General features: G+C 49.4%; 1 protein-coding gene across 4 annotated transcripts in view; it reads right to left on the bottom strand.

Moving 5' to 3' along the window:
- The window catches only part of URB2 (URB2 ribosome biogenesis homolog), a 235,290-nt gene that overhangs the window by 215,444 nt on the left and 2,745 nt on the right, over positions 1-17,101 (bottom strand). Inside the window, exon 1 of one of the 4 annotated variants that reach the window (XM_056566892.1) lies at positions 6,368-6,476. The exons of the other annotated variants lie outside the window; for them this stretch is intronic. The gene's annotated coding sequence lies outside the window, so the exon portion shown is untranslated. Of the gene's footprint in view, positions 1-6,367; positions 6,477-17,101 lie in introns of those variants that run through there. 4 annotated transcript variants of the gene reach the window in all.

Genomic DNA, 17,101 nt, shown 5'->3' with positions numbered 1-17,101 from the left:
CCGTGATTCCCTTGCCCTTCCCTCCCCCCGCCCCCCCCCACCGCTCTCCTCCCCCCCCCCCCCCCCCCCCTTACACTCCGCTCCCCCTACTCCCCCCCCCCCCTCTCCCTAGTGTCTTGTTCCATATTTGAGAGTGTCTTCAACACTCCTTTTTGAAGTTCCATTTACTCATATAGTGTAGTGATGCTATTGGCATGGTGTTTGATAAGCTGTACCGTTGTTATATGTGTATGGCGCTACTGCATTATGTTCGATCTTTATTTTGTTGTACACTTTCCCTTCTGTCAATAAAGCTCATTTGAATAAAAAAAAAAAAAAGTTACCTCTGAACATAAATGGTTCCGATAAAAACTACAGATCATGGCACATAAGATTACCCTCATACATCCCTGTATATGGAAAAATTGGAGTTAAAGGGGTCAGATAGGGGGGCTTGCCTCGGGCGTAAAAGGAGCTAGCTACAGCTCTCCCACCGCTAATAGCATGGCATGCTGCGATTACCGTGGCCGGCTATTAACCCCTTAAGGACCAAGGACGTACCGATACGTCCTTGGTCCTGCTCTCCTGATATAACGCGGGGTTACACAGTAACCCCGCATCATATCACGGCGGGCCCGGCGTCATAGTGAAGCCAGGACCCGCCTCTAAAAGCGCGCAGCGCCGATCGCGGCGCAGCGGCTAAAACCGAAAGTTGCCAGTTAACTCAGTGGGCTGTTCGGGATAGCCGTGGCGAAATCGCGGCATCCCGAACAGCTTACAGGACAGCGGGAGGGCCCCTACCTGCCTCCTAGCTGTTCGATTGCCGAATGACTGCTCAGTGCCTGAGATCCAGGCATGAGCAGTCATGCGGCAGAATCGTCGATCACTGGTTTCCTATGAGAAACCAGTGATCAATGATGAAGATCAGTGTGTGCAGTGTTATAGGTCCCTATCGGACCTATAACACTGCAAAAAAAAAAAGTGGAAAAAAAAGTGAATAAAGATCATTTAACTCCTCCCCTATTAAAAGTTTGAATCACCCCCCTTTTCCCATAAAAAAAAAAAAAACAGCGTAAATAAAAATAAACATATATGGTATCACCACGTGCGGAAATGTCCGAACTATAAAAATATATCATTAATTAAACCGCTCGGTCAATGGCGTGCACGCAAAAAAATTCCAAATGATCAATAAGTCCTATCAATGCAAAAATGGTACCGTTAAAAACTTCAGATCACGGCGCAAAAAATGAGCCCTCATACCGCCCCATACACGGAAAAATAAAAAAGTTATAGGGGTCAGAAGATGACAATTTTAAACGTATTAATTTTCCTGCATGTAGTTCTGATTTTTTCCAGACGTCCGACAAAATCAAACCTATATAAGTAGGGTACCATTTTAATCGTATGGACCTAGAGAATAAAGATAAGGTGTCATTTTTACAGAAACATTTACTGCGTAGAAACGGAAGCCCCCAAAAATTACAAAACTGCGTTTTTTTTTTTCAATTTTGTCGCACAATGATTTTTTTTCCGTTTCACTGTAGATTTTTGGCCAAAATGATACAAAGTAGAATTGGTGGCGCAAAAAATACGCCATCAAATGGATTTTAAGGTGCAAAATTGGAAGGGTTATGATTTTTAAGAGGTAAGGGGAAAAACTGAAAGTGCAAAAAACGGTAAAAAGCTATGTCTGTTAGGGGTTAATCCTTCCAGTTCTTATGAGCTGCTGTATACTACAGAGGAAGTTTTAGTTCTTTTCTGTCTGACCACAGTGCTCTCTGCTGACACCTCTGTTCATGTCAGGAACTGTCCTGAGTAGGAAAGGTTTGCTATGGGGATTTGTTCCTACTCTGGACAGTTCCTGACATGGATAGAGGAGTCGGCAAAAGAGCACTGTGGTCAGATAGAAATAACTACACAACTTCCTCTGGAGCATACAGCAGCTGATAAGTACTGGAAGGATTAAGATATTTAAATAGAAGTAATTTACAAATCTTAACTTTTTTGAACCGCAGTACCCATTTAACCCTTTAGGTGTTTCACAGGAATAGCAGAATAGTGGAGGAGAAAACTCAAAATCTTCATTTTCGTCTACACTCATGTTCTTGAAGCCCCATTTTGTTCATCTTTACACGGGGTAAAAGGAGAAAAAGTCCCCCAAAATTTGTAACCCAATTTCTCTTGAGCATGGAAATACCTCATATGTGGATGTAAAGTGCTCTGCATGTGCACTAGAGGGCTCAGAAGGGAAGGAGCGACACTGGGCTTTTGGAGAGCAAAATTTGCTGTTTTTTTTTTTTTTGGGGGGGGGGGGGGGGGGCACTCATTTAGGAAGCCCCCAAAGTGCCAGAACAGCAGGAGAAAAAAATAAATAAAAATAGGACACTATTTGGGAAACTACACCCCTCAAGGAACATGACAAGGGGCACACATTGAGCCTTGACACCCAAAAGGGGTTTGAAGAACTTTGGTTAAAGTGGGACGTGAAAATGAAAACTAATTTTTTTCACTAAAATGTTGGTGTTACCCCAAATTTTTCATTTTCACAAGGGATAATAGGAGAACCCCCATACAAGTAAGGAAATACCCCATATGCTGACAAAGTGCTCTGTGGGCACACAACACAGCTCAGAAGAGAAAAAGTGCCATTTGGCTTTTGGAGAGAGAATTTAGCCGAATTGTATTGGGGGGCCATGTCGCACTTACAAAGCACCCGTGGTGCCAGGACAGTGACAGTGGTGCCCGTGGTGCCAGGACTGAGTATTTAAACTAGTTGAGTGGGGGGAGGATAATAAAGCAAAGAAAGCAGACAGTGGGATGGATAGGTTAGAGAGGGGTCAGGACATAATGGTGGGTGGAGAGGAGTCCTGTGGGGGGAGGTTAGGATCAGTGGATAAGGAGATTCATGCGTTACAAACCAGCTGTAAAAATAAATGTAGCCCGAAAAATTGTAATCCCAATAATTCAAAAAATTCCATTAGCCCCAATAACTCAATAACTACAATAAGCCCCATTAACTCAAAAAATACCATTAGCCCCAACAACTTAAATAGTACAATTAGCCCTTATAACTCAAACAACAACATTAACCCCAATAACTCTGAAAATCCCATTAGTGAGACTATATGTGTAAAACTTAATGGAAATGTAAAGTGTATGTTCACAAATGCCAGAAGCCTAGCAAATAAAATGGGGGAGCTTGAGGCCTTGATACTGGAGGAACATATTGATATAGTTGGGGTCACTGAGACATGGCTTGACTCCTCGCATGACTGGGCTGTCAATCTGCAGGGGTTTACATTGCTTCGCAAGGATAGAATGAACAGAAAAGGTGGTGGAGTCTGTCTGTATGTTAGAAGTGGTATGAAAGTCAGTGTGAACGATGCCATAGTGTGTGATGATTTTGAGGAGGTGGAATCACTGTGGGTAGAATTACAAAACGAGGGAAATACTGAAAAAATAGTATTTGGTGTAATCTACAGACCCCCTAATATCACTGAAGAGATAGAAGGACAGCTGTATAAACAAATAGAGAGGGCCGCCCGGGCAGGTACAGTGGTAATAATGGGAGATTTTAACTATCCAGATATAGATTGGGGTCCGGGGTTGGCTAAAACTACAAAGGGGCGACAATTCCTAAATTTATTGCAGGATAATTTTATGGGCCAGTTTGTGGAGGACCCAACAAGAAGTGATGCCTTTTGGATCTGATCATTTCCAACAACGCAGAGCTGGTTGGTAATGTAACTGTGAGGGAAAACCTTGGTAATAGCGACCACAATATAGTTACTTTTGACTTAATATGTAGAAAACAAAGACAGACGGGGAAAGCAAAAACATAACTTTAAAAGGGCAAATTTCCCTGGGCTGAGAGCTGCACTACAGGGCATAGACTGGGGGAGGTGTTCTCAAATACTGATACAGAAGGTAAATGGGACATCTTTAAATCAACTCTAAATAACTATACAGCTAAATATATACCAAAGGGGAACAAATATAAACGATTAAAACTAAATCCTACATGGCTGACAAATGAGGTTAAAAGAGCAATAAACAACAAAAAAATAGCCTTCAAAAAATTAAAATCTGATGGGTCAGCTATAACATTTAAACAGTACAAAGAGCTTAATAAAATCTGTAAAAATGTAATAAAAACAGCAAAAATTCAAAATGAGAGACAGGTGGCCAAAGAAAGCAAAACTAATCCTAAATATTTTTTTAGATATATAAATACAAAAAAACCAAGGACAGAGCATGTAGGACCCCTTAATAATGATAATGGGGAGGTTGTCATGGGCGATCAAGAGAAGGCGGAGCTACTGAATGGGTTCTTTAGTTGTGTATATACTATGGAAGAAGGAGCTGACATTGGCCAGGTCAGTGCTGGCAACACATCATATAATGTATTGAACAGGCTTAATGTAGAGATGGTAAAAGGTAAGTTAAGTAAAGTAAATGTAAGCAAATCTCCAGGGCCGGATGGACTACATCGAAGAGTTCTTAGAGAGGTAAGTTCAGTAATATCTGTACCCTTGTTTATGATATTTAGAGATTCTCTGGTGTCTGGTATTGTGCCAAGGGACTGGCGCAAGGCGAATGTGGTACCAATCTTCAAAAGGGCTCTAGGTCTTCGCCAGGCAATTATAGACCGGTAAGTCTAACGTGCATTGTGGGTAAATTGTTTGAAGTACTTATAAGGGATTACATACAGGAATACATAGGGGATAATAGTATTATAAGTGATAGCCAGCATGGGTTTACTAAGGATAGAAGTTGTCAAACCAATCTAATTTGCTTTTATGAAGAGGCGAGTAGAAGCCTTGACAGAGGAATGGCTGTGGATATAGTGTTTCTGGATTTTGCCAAAGCGTTTGATACTGTCCCTCATAGACGTCTGACAGGTAAGTTAAGGTCCTTGGGCTTGGAAACTTTAGTTTGTAACTGGATTGAACACTGGCTCATGGATCGTACCCAGAGAGTGGTGGTCAATGATTCGTACTCTGATTGGTCCCCGGTTATTAGTGGTGTACCCCAAGGTTCAGTACTTGGCCCGCTGCTGTTTAATTTATTTATCAATGATATAGAGGATGGCATTAACAGCTCTGTTTCTATCTTTGCAGATGACACCAAGCTTTGTAGCACGGTACAGTCTATAGAGGATGTGCATAAGTTACAAGATGACTTGGATAGACTAAGTGTCTGGGCATCCACTAGGCAAATGAGGTTCAATGTAGATAAATGTAGTTATGCATCTGGGTACTAATAACATGCATGCGTCATATATCTTAGGGGGGGATTAAACTGTCAGAGTCACTGGTAGAGAAGGATCTGGGTGTACTTGTAGATCACAGACTACAAAATAGCATGCAATGTCAGGCTGCTGCTTCCAAAGCCGGCAGGATATTGTCATGTATCAAAAGTGGCATGGACTCAAGGGACAGGGACATAATACTCCCCCTTTATAAAGCATTGGTACGGCCTCACCTGGAATATGCTGTTCAGTTTTGGTCCCCTGTTCATAAAAGGGACACTGTGGAGCTGGAAAGGGTGCAGAGACGTGCGACTAAACTAATATGGGGCATGGAACATCTTAGCTATGAGGAGCGATTAAAGGAGTTACAATTGTTTAGTCTTGAGAAGAGACGTTTAAGGGGGGATATGATAAACGTATATAAGTATATTAATGGCCCATACAAAAAATATGGATAAAAACTGTTCCAGGTTAAACCCCCCCCAAAGGACGAGGGGGCACTCCCTCCGTCTGGAGAAGAAAAGGTTTAGTCCAAAGGGGCGACACGCCTTCTTTACCGTGAGGACTGTGAATTTATGGAACGGTCCACCTCAGGAACTGGTCATAGCAGGAACAATTAACAGCTTTAAAACAGGGTTAGATACATTCCTGGAACAAAATAACATTAATGCTTATGCAGAATTATAAAACTACATCCCTTCCCCTTATCCCCTTACACCCTTCCCTTCAATTCCCTGGTTGGACTTGATGGACGTATGTTTTTTCAACCATACTAACTATGAATCACCCCATATGGGGATGCAAAGTGTTCACTGGGGGTACGGCAGGAATGCTCACTGCACCCTTTGTTACATTCTTTGGAGGGTGTAGTTTCCAAAATGGGAAATGTGTTTATGTCAGAACCGCTGCAATGATCATCCACCCCATGTGCAAACCACCAATTTAGGCCTCAAATGTACATGTCGCTCTCACTTTTGAGCCATGTGCACTCAGAGGACTTTACGATAACATGGGAAAAATTGCGGAAAAAATTCAATTCTGGGGGTCTTTTTCTCCTTTTTTATCTTGAAAATATAAAGTATGAGGCGACACCAGCACCAACACCAGTTAGTGTAAAAAATTTAATATTTTTACCAGGGCTGTGGAGTCAGTAGATAAATGTTCCAACTCCTACTCCAGAGTTTTCTGTGCTTCCAACTCCGATTCCCCGACTCAGACTCCTCTTTATTAATATGTGAATGTATTTTATACATTCCTTGAAGGAAAAAAAGGCAACATACATGTCATTACCACAGGATTACTGGCTGGGAAGCCAACAGTCTACTGTATTGAACAGTTTGTGTGCTGATCTGCTGCTGAAGATGGGCAGTGGGAGAATCCAGGAAGGGACATTTATTATAAAACATGATTTCCCTAGTAGAATCCCATAGTCAAGTTTAAAGGGGTACTCCGCCCCTAGACATCTTATCGCCGGGGTCCTGCTGTTGGGGACCCCCTGGATCGCCACTGCGGCACCGCGCTTTCATTACTACACAGAGAGAGTTCGCTCTGTGCGTAGTGATGGGTGATACAGGGGATGGAGCAGCGTGACGTCATGGCTCCACCCCTCGTGACATCACGACCCACCCCCTTAACTCCTTAACGACGCAGGACGTATATTTACGTCCTGCGCCGGCTCCCGCGATATGAAAGGGGATCGCGCCGCGATCCCGCATCATATCGCGTCGGTCCCGGCGCTAATCAACGGCCGGGACCCCGCGGCTAATACCACACATCGCCGATCACGACGATGTGCGGTATTAACCCTTTAGAAGCGGCGGTCAAAGCTGACCGCCGCTTCTAAAGTTAAACTGAAAGTGTCCCGGCTGCTCAGTCGGGCTGTTCGGGACCGCCGCAGTGAAATCGCGGCGTCCCAAACAGCTGACCGGACCCCGGTGTCCGATCGGCGAATGACTGCTCCGTGCCTGAGATCCAGGCAGGAGCAGTCAAGCGCCGATAACACTGATCACAGGCGTGTTAATACACGCCTGTGATCTGTGTAAGATCAGTGTGTGCAGTGTTATAGGTCCCTATGGGACCTATAACACTGCAAAAAAAATGTAAAAAAAAAAAAGTGTTAATAAAGGTCATTTAACCCCTTCCCTAATAAAAGTTTGAATCACCCCCCTTTTCCCATAAAAAAAATTAAACTGTGTAAAAAAAATAAAAAATAAACATATGTGGTATCGCCGCGTGCGTAAATGTCCGAACTATAAAACTATATCATTAATTAAGCCGTACGGTCAATGGCGTACGCGCAAAAAAATTCCAAAGTCCAAAAAAGCGTATTTTGGTCACTTTTTATAGCATTAAAAAATTCATAAAAAGTGATCAAAAAGTCCGATCAAAAAAATCATACCGATAAAAGCTTCAGATCACGGCGCAAAAAATTAGTCCTCATACCGCCCCGTACGTGGAAAAACAAAAATAAGTTATAGGGGTCAGAAGATGACATTTTTTAACGTATAAATTTTCCTGCATGTAGTTATGATTTTTTCCAGAAGTGCGACAAAATCAAACCTATATAAGTAGGGTATCATTTTAACCGTATGGACCTACAGAATAATGATAAGGTGTAATTTTTACCGAAATATGCACTGCGAAGAAACGGAAGCCCCCAAAAGTTACAAAATGGCGTTTTTTTTTTTTCAATTTTGTCGCACAATGATTTTTCTTTCCGTTTCGCCGACATTTTTGGGTAAAATGACTAATGTCACTGCAAAGTAGAATTGGTGACGCAAAAAATAAGCCATAATATGGATTTTTAGGTGGAAAATTGAAAGGGTTCTGATTTTTAAAAGTTGAGGAAAAAACGAAAGTGCAAAAACGGAAAAACCCTGAGTCCTTAAGGAGTTAATGCAAGTCTATGGCAGGTGGCGTGACGACCCCAACGTCCCTTCCCATAGACTTGTATTGAGGGGCCGGGCCGTGACATCATGAGGGGCGGAGCAGTGATGTAACGATGCTCCGGCCCCTGTATCACCCGTCATTACGCACAGAGCGAACTCGCTCTGTGCAGTAATGAGCGCGCAGTGCCGCAGCGGCGATCCCGGGGGTAACCAGCAGCGGGACCCCGGCGATATGACATCTTATCCCCTTTCCAAAAGATAGGGGATAAGATGTCAGATCGCCGGGGTCCCGCTGCTGGGGACCCCCGGGATCGCCGCTGCTGCACCGCGCTATCATCACTGCACAGAGAGAGTTCGCTCTGTGCGTAATGACGGGCGATACAGGGGCGGAGCATCGCTACATCACGGCTCCGCCCCTCATGATGTCTAGGGGCAGAGTACCCCTTTAAGCTAACAATCGAGTTTACAAGTTTTTATAGCCTTAGCTGAATGGCAGCAGTTTTTCCAATGGTTTACAGCTTTAGTCTTGAACTATTGACCCTACATTCCCTTCACTTATACAAGTGTCTCTAATCCTGCAAAAAACATATCTCCTTAACCCCTCATCAGTGAGAGGCTAGGTTACCCATGGGTTCCCTGTAACAGCAGGACACAACACTATGGAAAGTATAAGTATTGCCGCTACTAATTGTGCTTTGAGTGCCAAATAGTAAAGCACATGAAAAGCATGCTTCTTCACAGTCCCTTGACGTGTTCGTTTTGCGGTTACATGAGGCACTGCATGCATTGATCTTTATTCTTATAGTAGAGAATTCATTAATTATAACTTTTACCCCTCCCCCCCCGTCTACCCCCGTAGTCTACTCTGTCACCCCAGTCCACCCCTCTGTCACTCCTGTCCCTATTTTACCCCCTTGTCCACCACTCTGACCCCCTGTCCCCCATGTCCACCATCCTGTTCACCCGTACGCTCCCCTACACCCCCCACCCCCCGGGTACGCTCCTCTACAAACCCCCCCCCCAGGCCCCGGGTACGCTCCTCTACAACCCCCCCCCCCCAGGCCCCGGGTACGCTCCTCTACAACCCCCCCAGGCCCCGGGTACGCTCCTCTACAACCCCCCGGGTACGCTCCTCTACAACCCCCCCCCCCCCCCAGGCCCCGGGTACGCTCCTCTACAACCCCCCCCCAGGCCCCGGGTACGCTCCTCCACAACCATCCCCCCCCCCCAGGCCCCGGGTACGCTCCTCCACAACCATCCCCCCCCCCCAGGCCCCGGGTACGCTCCTCCACAACCATCCCCCCCCCCCAGGCCCCGGGTACGCTCCTCCACAACCATCCCCCCCCCCCCAGGCCCCGGGTACGCTCCTCCACAACCCCCCCCCCCCCAGCCCCCGGGTACGCTCCTCCACAACCCCCCCCCCCCAGCCCCCGGGTACGCTCCTCCACAACCCCCCCCCCCCCAGCCCCCGGGTACGCTCCTCCACAACCCCCCCCCCCCCAGCCCCCGGGTACGCTCCTCCACAACCCCCCCCCCCCCCAGCCCCCGGGTACCCTCCTCCACAACCCCCCCCCCCCCCAGCCCCCGGGTACCCTCCTCCACAACCCCCCCCCCCAGCCCCCGGGTACCCTCCTCCACAACCCCCCCCCCCAGCCCCCGGGTACCCTCCTCCACAACCCCCCCCCCCAGCCCCCGGGTACCCTCCTCCACAACCCCCCCCCCCCCAGCCCCCGGGTACGCTCCTCCACAACCCCCCCCCCCCAGCCCCCGGGTACGCTCCTCCACAACCCCCCCCCCCCCAGCCCCCGGGTACGCTCCTCCACAACCCCCCCCCCCCCAGCCCCCGGGTACGCTCCTCCACAACCCCCCCCCCCCCAGCCCCCGGGTACGCTCCTCCACAACCCCCCCCCCCCCAGCCCCCGGGTATGCTCCTCCCCCCCCCCCCCCAGCCCCCGGGTACGCTCCTCCACAACCCCCCCCCCCCCCAGCCCCCGGGTACGCTCCTCCACAACCCCCCCCCCCCCAGCCCCCGGGTACGCTCCTCCACAACCCCCCCCCCCCCAGGCCCCGGGTACGCTCCTCCACAACCCCCCCCCCCCAGCCCCCGGGTACGCTCCTCCACAACCCCCCCCCCCCCCAGCCCCCGGGTACGCTCCTCCACAACCCCCCCCCCCCCCAGCCCCCGGGTACGCTCCTCCACAACCCCCCCCCCCCAGCCCCCGGGTACGCTCCTCCACAACCCCCCCCCCCAGCCCCCGGGTACGCTCCTCCACAACCCCCCCCCCAGCCCCCGGGTACGCTCCTCTACAACCCCCCCCCCCCCCCAGCCCCCGGGTACGCTCCTCTACAACCCCCCCCCCCCGGGTACGCTCCTCTACAACCCCCCCCCCCCCAGCCCCCGGGTACGCTCCTCTACAACCCCCCCCCCCCAGCCCCCGGGTACGCTCCTCTACAACCCCCCCCCCCCAGCCCCCGGGTACGCTCCTCTACAACCCCCCCCCCCCCAGCCCCCGGGTACGCTCCTCTACAACCCCCCCCCCCCCAGCCCCCGGGTACGCTCCTCCACAACCCCCCCCAGCCCCCGGGTACGCTCCTCCACAACCCCCCCCCCCCCCAGGCCCCGGGTACGCTCCTCTACAACCCCCCGGGTACACTCCTCTACAACCCCCCGGGTACGCTCCTCTACAACCATCCCCCCCCCCAGGCCCCGGGTACGCTCCTCTACAACCCCCCCCCAGCCCCCGGGTACGCTCCTCCACAACCATCCCCCCCCCCCAGGCCCCGGGTACGCTCCTCTACAACCCCCCCCCCCAGCCCCCGGGTACGCTCCTCCACAACCCCCCCCCCCCCCCAGCCCCCGGGTACGCTCCTCCACAACCCCCCCCCCCCCCCAGCCCCCGGGTACGCTCCTCCACAACCCCCCCCCCCAGCCCCCGGGTACGCTCCTCCACAACCCCCCAGCCCCCGGGTACGCTCCTCTACAAAACCCCCCCCCCCCCAGCCCCCGGGTACGCTCCTCTACACGCCCCCGGGTACGCTCCTCTACACCCCCCCCGTACGCTCCTCTACACCCCCCCCCGTACGCTCCTCTACACCCCCCCCCGTACGCTCCTCTACACCCCCCCCCCGTACGCTCCTCTACACCCCCCCCCCCGTACGCTCCTCTACACCCCCCCCCCCGTACGCTCCTCTACACCCCCCCCCCCCCGTACGCTCCTCTACACCCCCCCCCCCGTACGCTCCTCTACACCTCCCCCCCGTACGCTCCTCTACACCTCCCCCCCGTACGCTCCTCTACACCTCCCCCCCGTACGCTCCTCTACACCTCCCCCCCCCCCGTACGCTCCTCTACACCTCCCCCCCCCCGTACGCTCCTCTACACCTCCCCCCCCCCGTACGCTCCTCTACACCCCCCCCCCCCACGCTCCTTTCTGTCCTTCTCCAGCAATCCTCCTCGGCATCTGCAGCTCTGGGAGCAACATAGAGCATGGGCAAGAGCTGCTGTTTGCTATATGACATTACTAAGCTCCGCCCATGCTCCAAAACGGGCCCGAAGCTGAAAATACCGAAGAGGATTGCCGGAGAACGACAGCACAGAACAAGGTAAGTACAGGTTAGTGCAGTTGATACTGATGACAGATTTCCTTTAAAGGGTACCTCTCATCAAATAAACTTTTGATATATTTTAGATTAATGAATATGGAATAACTTTCCAATAGCATGTTAATAAAAAATATGCTTCTTTCTATTGTATTTTTCCCGATCAGTCCTGTCAGCAAGCATTTCTGACTCATGCTGGAGTCCTAAACACTCAGAGCTGCCAGCCTGCTTTGTTCACAGCCAAACAGGCTGTGAACAAAGCAGGCTGGCAGCTCTGAGTGTTCTCCTTTGTGAACAAAGCAGACAGGCAGCTCGTAGTGTTTAGGACTCCAGCATGAGTCTGAAATGCTTGCTGCCAGGACTGGTAGGGAGACCCCTAGTGGTCATTTCTTCAAAGATGAAAATTAAATAGAAAGAAGCATATTTTTTAATAACATGCAATTGTAAAGTTATTCTGCATACATTAATCTATAATATATCAAAAGTTTTTTTGATGAGAGGTACCCTTTAACCCCTTAAGGACGCATGACGTACTAGAACGTCCTGACATCCTGGGCTTTAAGGACCCAGGACGTACTAGTACGTCCTGGCGTTTCTCCCGTCTCTGCCGCGCCCCAGGCAGAGATCGGAAGCGGATGCCTGCTGAAATCCTTCAGCAGGCATCCAGGGCAAACGCAGAGGGGGGCCATGTAGGCCCCCCATGTCGGCGATCGCCGCAAATCGCAAGGGAAATCGCCCTTGCGATCTGCGGCGATACCGGGCTGATCGGGTCTCTGGGACCCGACCCGCCCGGTAATTTTGCATGATCTCGGCTGTCACAGACAGCCAGGACCATGCTAAAAGCATAGGAGCGAGGTGGCAAGCCGGCCACCTCCTCCTATACCCTGCGATCCGTCGGTTAGTTAACAGACCAATCGCAGGAGGGGGGGGCGGTTACTTCCCTTCCTCCCGTCCTGCCCGACCCCTGGAAGTCCGGAGAGGACGGGATGAAGACCGGAGGACGCGGCGGGGGACTGCTGGGGCCCGGCCCCGGTACTTACCTCGTCCCTGAAGACCTGGATCCCGGCAATGAAGACGGCGGCAGCGGCGACAGGTGAGTAGATCTTCAGCCGCGGTCGGGCCCTTTACAGCAATGCACGTCGCCGTAAAGCGACATGCATTGCTGTAATGGGACCCTGTAAACTACAACTCCCAGCATGCCCAGACAGCCCTTGGCGCCTGGGCATGCTGGGAGTTGCACTTTTGCAACATCTGGAGGTCTTCAGTTTGGAGACCACTGTGCCCTTCCAGATGTTGCAAAACTACACATCCTCAGCATGCCCTTACTGTCCAGGCATGCTGGGAGTTGTAGTTCTGTAACATCTGGCCCTTCAGATGTTGCAGAACTACAACTCCCAGCATGCCTGGACAGTTTTGGCATACTGAGAGTTGTAGTTTTGCAACATCTGGAGGGCTGCGGCTTGGACACCACTACACAGTGGTCCCCAAACTGTTCTCCTCCAGCTGTTGCGTAACCACTACTCCCAATATGCCCTTCGGCTGCCTGGGCATGCTGGGAGTTGTGGTTTTGCAACAACTGGAGGCACACTGGTTGGGAAACATTGTCTGTTTCCTAACTCAGTGTTTCCCAAGCCGTGTGCCTCCAGCTGTTGCAAAACTATAACTGCCAGCATACACTGATAGACTGTGCATGCTGGGAGTTGTAGTTTTGCAACAGCTGGAGGTTTCCCCAACCCCCCCCCCCCTGTGAATGTACAGGGTACATTCACATGGGCAGGGGGCTTACAGTGAGTATCAGGCTGCAAGTTTGCGATGCAGCAAATTTTGCGCGGCAGCTCAAACTCGCAGCGGGAAACTCGCTGTAATCCCCCGCCCGTGTGACTGCACCCTGAAAACACTACACTACACTAACACAAAATAAAAAAGTAAAAACACCACATATACACATACCCCTACACAGCCCCCCTCACCCCTATGTCCACCCCTGTGCAAATCCCCAATTCAGGCCTCAAATGGGCATGGCGCTCTCACTTCGGAGCCCTGTCGTATTTCAAGGCAACAGTTTAGGGCCACATAAGGGGTATCGCCGTACTCGGGAGAAATTGCCTAACAAATTTTGGGGGGCTTTTTCTCCTTTCACCCCTTATGAAAAGGGGAAGTTAGGGTCTACAGCAGCATGTTGGTGTAAAAAAAAAATTTGTTGGTGTAAAAGGGAAAAAAGCCCCCCAAAATTTGTAATGCAGTTTCTCCCGACTACGGATATACCCCATATGTGGGCGCAAAGTGCTCTGGTGGCGCACAACAAGGCCCAGAAGGGAGAGTGCACCGTGCACATTTGAAGTGATTTGCACAGGGGTGGCTGATTGTTACAGCGGTTTTGACAAACGCAAAAAAAACAAAACCCCACATGTGACCCCATTTCGGAAACTACACCCATCACGGAATGTAATGAGGGGTGCAGTGAGAATTTACACCCCACTGGTGTCTGACAGATCTTTGGAACAATGGGCTGTGCAAATGAAAAATTTTGTACAGCCCACTGTTCCAAAGATCTGACAGACACCAGTGGGGGGTAAATGCTCACAGTACCCCTTGTTACGTTCCTCAAGGGGTCTAGTTTCCAAAATGGTATGCCATGTGATTTTTTTTGCTGTTCTGGCCCCATAGGGGCTTCCTAAATGCGACATGCCCCCGAGCAAAATTTGCTCTCAAAAAGCCAAATATGACTCCTCTTCTGAGCATTGTAGTTCGCCCGTAGTGCACTTCAGGTCAACTTATGGGGTACCTCCATACTCAAGAGATTGGGTTACAAATTTTGGGGGGTATTTTCTGCTATTAGCCCTTGCAAAAATGTGAAATTTGGGGGGAAACACATTTTGGTGACTTTTTTTTACATATGCAAAAGTCGTGAAACACCTGTGGGGTATTAAGGCTCACTTTATTCCTTGTTACATTCCCCAAGGGGTCTAGTTTCCAAAATGGTATGCCATGTGGGTTACAAATAAATTGGGCTACAAATAAAAGTATAAATTTTCTCCCATTACCCCTTGTAAAAATTCAAAAATTGGGTCTACAAGAAAATACGAGTGTAAAAAATGAAGATTGTGAATTTTCTCCTTCACTTTGCTGCTATTCCTGTGAAACACCTAAAGGGTTAAAATGCTCACTGAATGTCATTTTAAATACTTTGGGGGGGGGTGCAGTTTTTATAATGGGGTCATTTGTGGAGTATTTCTAATATGAAGACCCTTCAAATCCACTTGAAACCTGAACTGGTCCCTGAAAAATAGTGAGTTTGAAAATGTTGTGAAAAATTTGAAAATTGCTGAACTTTGAAGCCCTCTGGTGTCTTCCAAAAGTAAAAACTCGTCAATTTTATGATGCAAATATAAAGTAGACATATTGTATATGTGAATAAAATAAAATATTTGGAATATCCATTTTCCTTACAAGCAGAAAGCTTCAAAGTTAGAAAAATGCTAAATTTTCAAATTTTTCATCAAATTTTGGGATTTTTCACCAAGAAAGGATGTAGTTTACCACAAAATTTTACCACTATGTTAAAGTAGAATATGTCACGAAAAAACAATCTCGGAATCACAATGATAACTAAAAGCATTCCAGAGTTATTAATGTTTAAAGTGACAGTGGTCAGATGTGCAAAAAATGGCCGGGTCCTAAGGTGTAAAATGGCTGGGTCCTTAAGAGGTTAAAGAAGAAAAAAAAATACTAAATAAAATAAATGTAAAAAAAAAATTTTTTATTTTTATTTAACTTCTTAACCCATTAAGGACCAGTTTACATTTTTTTCATTTTTGCACTTTAGTTTTTTCCTCATCACCTAGAAAAATACACGATTGCGCTGCGGGGGGAACCACCCCACTGGACCACCAGGGAGTGTTTAAATGTGCCTTTAGATGCTGCTTTGACAGCGGCTATCTAAAGGGTTACTAGCCGGCAGCGGCAATCGCTGCATGTCGACTATTAACACCGGCCCTCAGCTACAAGAATCAGCTGGGGACCGGCCGGTATTGCGGGGGCTTGAGTCGGGAGCCTGCGCAATACACGGTTAACCTCCCTGGCGGTATGATTCTGTCTGGAAATTTGTACCAAAAGTGGTAAAATTTTTTGCACTGAATTTCACATCTCCCCCGTCACATCCCCCCGTCACATTCTTCCCCCCCCCCCCCCCTTGTCACATTCTTCCCCCTTTGTCACATTCTTTCCCCCTTCTCACCTTGTCTTGTCCTGCAGCAGCATACACTAGGGTTGCCGGGAAGTTTTCAAACCTAGTGTATTTGCTGCAGAACAAGCCCTTTCCCCTTCAGCCAATCACAGGCTTTACACCACTGCGGCCTGTGATTGGCTGAAAAGGGAAAGGTCTTGTAACATGAATAGAGCAGGGACCAGAGCGCACGGAGGGGAACGGCATCTGCAGGGACCGGGATTAGGTAAGCGAAAGTTTTTTCATTTTACTACTTTTTCCTTTTACACTTACCTCAGTGTTTTTCTAACAGGGTGCCTCCAGCTGTTGTGAAACTACTACTCCCAGCATGCCCGGAGAGCCTTTGGCTGTTCGGGCATGCTGAGAGTTGTAGTTTTGCAACATCTGGAGGCCCCCTGGTAGGGAAACACTGACTTTTAGTATTTTTCTTTACCTGCTCTGGCCGGCCCCCGCAACGGGAGCCTACCAGAGCAGATAATCGCATGTTTTCCCGGGGGCCACATCGCTATATCGCATTGCTTTTGCGATATATCGTGCAGCCCGGTCGGGAACTCTGCAATTCTACCCCGAGCGTGACTCGAGGTTACCGATCCTGGCAGGGAAAATTAACCCCAAGTCACGCTCGGGATTACCGCACAGGAGGTTAACGGCACAAGGATGTGTATACACGTCCTTGGTCGTTAACCAGTTAAGGACAAAGAGCACATCTGTATGTTCTGGTCCCAACACCCACGATCCCCCTGAAAGGATAGGAGTGAGGTGGCAGGGGTACCACCCCTGCTATTTGTCGGTGAGAAGAGACCGATCAATAGCAGATCGGGGGGGTTAAAGTTTGGTTCCCCTGTTCTGACCACTCACGGTAGTCAGGGCAGAACGGGGGAACTGTCCTGTGACCGGCGGTCACTTATTGGCGGCGGCAGCAGCGGGCAGCGATGATGTGCGGCAGACTCCCTAGTATACAGTGGTCTCTAAACTGTATTCCTTCAGATGTTGCATAACTACAAACTGCCAGCATGCCCGGACAGCTGTTTGGGCATGCTGGGATTTGTAGTTTTGCAACAGCTGGTGGGCCACAGTTTGGAGATCACTGTGCGGTAGTTTCTAAACCATGTCCCTCTAAATGTTGCAAAACTACAACTCCCAGCATGCACAAAC

The sequence above is a fragment of the Hyla sarda genome, chromosome 3 (assembly GCF_029499605.1).
Source record: "Hyla sarda isolate aHylSar1 chromosome 3, aHylSar1.hap1, whole genome shotgun sequence".
NCBI classification, from domain to species: Eukaryota; Metazoa; Chordata; class Amphibia; order Anura; family Hylidae; genus Hyla; species Hyla sarda.
This window is presented reverse-complemented; position numbering and strand designations above follow the sequence as displayed.